Source organism: Henckelia pumila, chromosome 4 (genome assembly GCF_033568475.1).
Source record: "Henckelia pumila isolate YLH828 chromosome 4, ASM3356847v2, whole genome shotgun sequence".
Classification (NCBI taxonomy): domain Eukaryota; kingdom Viridiplantae; phylum Streptophyta; class Magnoliopsida; order Lamiales; family Gesneriaceae; genus Henckelia; species Henckelia pumila.
In genome coordinates, this window is record NC_133123.1 from 233354288 (window position 1) to 233360982 (window position 6695).

Genomic DNA, 6695 nt, shown 5'->3' on the forward strand with positions numbered 1-6695 from the left:
TTATGCATAAGTCTAATACTTCTCCCTTACATTTTCTTTGACATAGGAATAATACGTTCTCACTTGTTACTGTCCATGTTATCATTCGTGTAGGAAACACGAGAGACAACCCATTTAGGGGGAGACTTACTGATTCAGGGGAAGAAGTTTTCAAACTTAGGGAAAGTTTTTACTTGAACTTATTTGTGTTGATTTTTTTAGAAATGCAAAAATTGAAAGGAATATCAATTCCTCATCGATTCTTTCCATAATTTGATAGAAATATTCCTTGAATTTTACATTTCTAGACATGATAGGATAAACTAGGTTTAATATGTCAATATTATCGAGAATCTATGAATTGAATATTTACGTAGATTGAATAATATCTTGATATGATATTTTTAAATATTTTTGTTTATCAAATATTATCAAGATATGCTTTATTATTCTTAAAAGAGGCATCTTCCTGATAAACTCTTATTTCGAATCTATCTAAGGAATTCTTTCAAAGCTTGAACTCTTATCTATAAAAGAATTCCTGCGCAAAAACAACGAAGACATAGACGTTGAATTCACAAAGATTTCAGAGAAAAATCATGCAGAAGAATTCGAAGGTGTAGTGACCCGCGTCGTGATCACCTACTAATCAGAAGCTTAAGCATGCATTTAACTTAAATAATAAATCATCAGAATTAACAGCGAAAAATCATAAATATTCCCTAAATAAAGATACAACCAAATCGAATGTCCAAATGAATCAGAGACAAAAGCCTAGACAGATAATCTTTGCTGGTCATCAATCGCCTAAGCTCTCTTGGAACCACCCGCCTCATCCAGCCCCAAACCTGCCCCATGGAATAGGGTGTCCAGATACAACAAAGTAAGGGACGTGAGAATGATAAGCTCAGTACGAGAGTATGAGTATACAATATTATATGTGCATGTATGCAAGTGAACTGTGTACCAAGACACGAGGTCAAGAATATCTAATCAGAACAAACTTGGGTCCTGGTATGTGCCACGCTGAGCCGTCGCTACAGGAGGTGACCAACATACTCAGAAGCCCTGATGGTGACCTAACACAAGTACACATGTCCAACCAAATATCAATGACCTAACACGAGATTCGTGTCCAACTGATCTTGGCGACCTAACATGTGTCTCTGTGTCCAACCATCTACTGACAGGATAAATATCCCAATACCGGATATCGCAAGGATACATGCTCAATATGCTCATGTATGCAACATACAGTCATGACATGCTGTATATAAAGTCATATAAAACATGCAATCACATAATCCATGCAAACACATAATACATGCATACTCAATCTGGATATCTCGAATAATACTTCCGTACCTCATAAACTAGGCAAGCTAGACCAGCACTATGTCCAAGCCTATAATCTGCACTACAATGCAAAGTACTCATGCATTATAATCTTATTCTAAAAGCTTTAACTACTCTATAGCATACTCCATATTTACTATAAGGATACAGAGCTATAACTGCGTCCGTCGTCAGCCCGCTGATGACAACTGCCCCAGAACTTGGGCACCGCTCCGCCGCAACCCCGGAGCGCCTGGCCAACCTCCGGACCAAGCCTAGGAAGGCTGAAAACACTCCAAAACTCCTAAAAATAAGCAAAAACCGAGAGAGAGGAGATGATTTTGGTGTGAAAATGTGGCTCTCGGAACCCCTATTTATAGAGCACAAACGGAAGCTCCGTTTGTGCCATCGGAAGCTCCGTTCTGTGCATGGAATCCACGTTGCATACAGCTGCAATCGGAAGCTCCGTTGCTGCATCGGAAGCTCCGATGTGTTGCATGTAGCTACATGTAATATTCTCATCGCCACGTCTTCAGACAGCACATCGGAAGCTCCGTTCTCGCATCGGAGCTTCCATTCGTACCGGCAGCTCCGATCTAAACAATGGTGGCTCTGAAGTGAACACCCTTTCTTTATTGATTTTTGGACCCCCGGGACCTATCCCACCATTTTCGGACGTTCCGGATCTGATTTTCTACTTATTTTGACCAAATAAGGACTCCTTAAATATGTTTTGACACTTTTTAAAATTATATGTCATTTTTTTAACATGTTTAAAATCACTTAATCTTATAAAATGGAATCGGGCTACTACATTCTCCCGCTACTTAAGATATTTCGTCCCCGAAATACATTTTAAGTATCGATATGGACTTGAATAAGAACAACAAGTTCTTTATTCTCTCATATCATTTTACAAGACCTCACTGAATCTAAATAATCACTAGTAATCATCATGGTCTTCAGACTGAGGTAACATTCCAATAACCTTTCTGAAGTACAAAAGACTTCCAGAGCAATAATGGGAACACACACCACCATTTCCAATCCTGATTACAATCCATGTCTCTCATTATCAATCATCACCGTGTCCTGATTAAAATTATCAGCACTTGACAATTCAAAATCATATCTCTAATCTCACAGGGAAACCACCCAAATAAGTCTTACAATCACTTAATAAGAAACCCAAAACATCATGCTGATCATGTCCCCGATCACTATCTGCAACTCTGATAAGGCCAGACAATACTGATCGAATCTCTTGGTTCTCCCCCAGTACCACCTGCGAAAACTATCCATCCAGAATGTACACTTGTCAAGAAATTCTTTCCAAGACTATTCTGACAACGGTAACTAAAATCTGTATGTATGATAAAGTCAGATGATAGCGTTCAAATCTTTTGGCACTAATCCAATACCAATATCAAATTCATAAGAACATTCCTTTTGGTAATTATACCCCTTTCTATAACTGTGCAAAATATCAAGATTGAGGTAGCCTCCCCCAATAGCCTATCTGGAATAAACCTCCCAGAAAACACCGGCGTAGGTCTCGCTTCCTATCCCGTCTTAAATAACCCTGCACTGTCCTCAGCAACTGGTATAATCTATCACTAAATCTATGTTGAAAATCCATCATCAATAACCAATGACCCTAACACTGAGTCATCTCAGAAACTATGTCAAATCACTGACTTTCTGAATCGTTTCAGGAGAAAGCCTAGAACTAATCACTGAAAGCATGAAAAATTTCATCCCAAACATACAATTGTCAATTCAGAATTCTATAGTCAAATAACTGATCAACTAATCTCAAATCTAGATAATCTTCACCAGTCACAAAATTCGAACCTCTGGTGGCAGCTAACCAACAAATTAATTCCGAAAAGTTTGAAATAACTTAGCAAGTACAAACAACCACAAAATCATCTCTTATTTATTCTTACTTGAACGTGGACAATCCTTTTTGAAGTGACTTAAACTACCACAAATAAAACAAGCCCCTAAGGCTTTTCGACATTTGTCAGTTGGATGAATTTTTTTGCAATGTTCACACTGCAATTCCATCTTGTTAAAGCGAGTAAATTCTCCTGACCCGGTAGAAGAAGACATTGTAATTGATCTTTTAAATTTTTGGCCCTTCGGTCCCAACGAATTAGAGCCCTTTTTCCTAACTCTCTTTGTTTCACGCTTGTGGGACCGTGTTTGTTTAAGAGGACTTCTCTGAAATGTTCCCATCTAAGTTGACCAAAATGGTGCTGCAAAACCACAGAAATTGATTGCCACCATCCTCGAGTTTTCTCCTGTAAATTCAAGTCAGTAATTAACAAGTTCTCTTTATCTTCAAAACCGAGTATGACAAAGCATTGTTCCATTTGATTCACCCAAAGCATAACTTCATTCGCAGTTTCTCCTCCTTTGCGGGGTTGAGGACCTATCTTGGCAAATTCAATAATATTGACTCTAACTTGATCTTGTTGTGATCCTCCGTTACCAACAGAGCTATTCTCGATAACACGATTATTCTGATCACTCTGATTTGCCATCTACACGTGACACAAAGGTTAATCCCAAGACGTACAAATATATATCCCAAGATTTCTATGCATGCTCTGATACAATAAATGTATTGACCCGCTCCGTGATCACCTACTAATCATAAGCTTAAGCATGCATTTAACTTAAATAATAAATCATCAGAATTAACAGCGGAAAAGCATAAATAAATCCCTAAATAAAGATACAACCAAATCGAATGTCAGAATTAATCAGAGACAAAATCCTAGACAGATATCCTTGCTGGTCATCAATCGCCTAAGCTCTCCTGGAACCACCCGTCTCATCAAGCCGCAAACCTGCCCCATGGAATAGGGTGTCCAGATACAACAAAGTACGGGACGTGAGCATGATAAGCTCAGTACGAGAGTATGAGTATACGGTATTATATGTGCATGTATGCAAGTGAACTGTGTACCAAGATACGAGGTTAAGAATATCTGATCAGAACAAACTTGGGTCCTGGTATGTGCCACGCTGAGCCGTCGCTACAGGAGGTGACCAACATACTCAGAAGCCCTGATGGTGACCTAACACAAGTACACATGTCCAACCAAATATCAGTGACCTAACACGAGATTCGTGTCCAACTGATTTTGGCGACCTAACATGTGTCTCTGTGTCCAACCATCTACTGACAGGATAAATATCCCAATACCGGATATCGCAAGGATACAGGCTCAATATGCTCATGTATGCAACATACAGTCATGACATGCTGTATATAAAGTCATATAAAACATGCAATCACATAATCCATGCAAACACATAATACATGCATACTCAATCTGGATATCTCGAATAATACTTCCGTACCTCATAAACTAGGCAAGCTAGACCAGCACTATGTCCAAGCCTATAATCCGCACTACAATGCAAAGTACTCATGCATTATAATCTTATTCTAAAAGCCTTAACTACTCTATAGCATACTCCCTATTTACTATAAGGATCCAGAGCTATACCTGCGTCCGTCGTCAGTCCGCTGATGACAACTGCCCCAGAACTTAGGCACCGCTCCGCCGCAACCCCGGAGCGCCTTGCCAACCTCCGGACAAAGCTTAGGAAGGCTGAAAACACCCCAAAACTCCTAAAACTAAGCAGAAATCGAGAGAGAGGAGATGATTTTGGTGTGAAAATGTGGCTCTCGGAACCCCTATTTATAGAGCACAAACGGAAGCTCCGTTTGTGCCATTGGAAGCTCCGTTCTGTGCATGGAATCCACGTTGCATACAGCTGCAATCGAAAGCTCCGTTACTGCATCGGAAGCTCCGATGTGTTGCATGCAGCTACGTGTAATATTCTCATCGCCACGTCTTCAGATAGCACATCGGAAGCTCCGTTCTCGTATCGGAACTTCCGTTCGTACCGGCAGCTCCGATCTACACAACGGTGGCTCCGAAGTGAACACCCTTTCTTTATTGATTTTTGGACCCTCGGGACGTATCCCACTATTTTCGGACGTTGCGGATCTGATTTTTCACTTATTTTGACCAAATAAGGACTTCTTAAACATGTTTTGACATTTTTAAAATTATATGTAATTTTTTTAACATGTTTAAAATTACTTAATCTTGTAAAAAATGGAACCGGGCTACTACAGAAGGTTTCTGGAGAAATTTTGTAATTATTGTTGCTTTCTCCGTGTTGCCGTGTGAGTTGGAGACATCGAAGACAACAATTAGTGCATAGTGTTGTCCGAAGATCTTTTCTGTCTCTCTAGTTTTGGAACACGGGAGTTGCATCTGATTGTGTTTATTATTCTAGTTGTTTAAGATGTAATTTGATTTTTGAACTTGTTTAGAAATTTAGTCTTTACTGTTTTTCGTAAAAATCACTAATATTGTTTGTAAAACTGATTTATGTTTTCTAATGATTATTTAGCCCTAAGACACCCTCACAAGTACTAGTTACTTGTGCATGATTATCTCTTGTTAGTTATTCGTGTTTCATTAATTCCACTAAATGTTGTCTCTAGTGTTGCGAACATCATAGACAACACAAACTATATACAAATTTAAGATAAACTGCAATTACATTTTACAATTTTTTACAAACCGAACTTGAAGAAAATATTAAGCTCGATCAATTATAAACGAAAAATATTCAAATATTTATATTTTTATTTAATATTGGGCTAATTCATTTTTTTTCCTCAGTGGAGCACCAACTCAATAGATTTAGAAGTTTAGGAAAAACCTTTTGGATCCTCTCCTGGACCGAGCTTTGAGGCGTCCTCCTAGGCCTCATAAAAGGCCCGAGACGTGTAAACCTTGCATGTGCTTGAAAATTGTTCATAATAAAACATTTGTTCAATGGATTATAAATTTTAAATTGGCCAACCTTTTACTAGTTCAAATTGTAGAAGAGACGAAAATACACAGTCTTCGTCTTTTTTTTTAGAAAAAAATTATATCGCTAATGTAATAGGGTTTTATTATGACTTTGATTAGATATTATATGTTTAATTGGTTTCAAGTTGGAACCTCCTTTGTAAAATATAACTTAATACATTGTGCGGGTATCTCAAGTTACATGTACTCGCTAGCTAGTGGATATAATGTTGTTTATTATAGGGAAATAACGTAACAACTGCGGACAATACATCCTTTAAAATATATAATGACTTCAGACTTCGATATACAAGTAGGATAAGAAAAAAGGTGTATAACTTTCTCGATTTTAAGGGTCCGTGTATTTTATACGTTCTGTTTATAAAAATTTTCAGTGTTTTATAAGTTGAAAAAATTTAAAGTATGTGTTTGAAATCTTTAGACAAGATTTTTGTAATACATTTTTGAAAAATATTTTGCAAAGTTTCA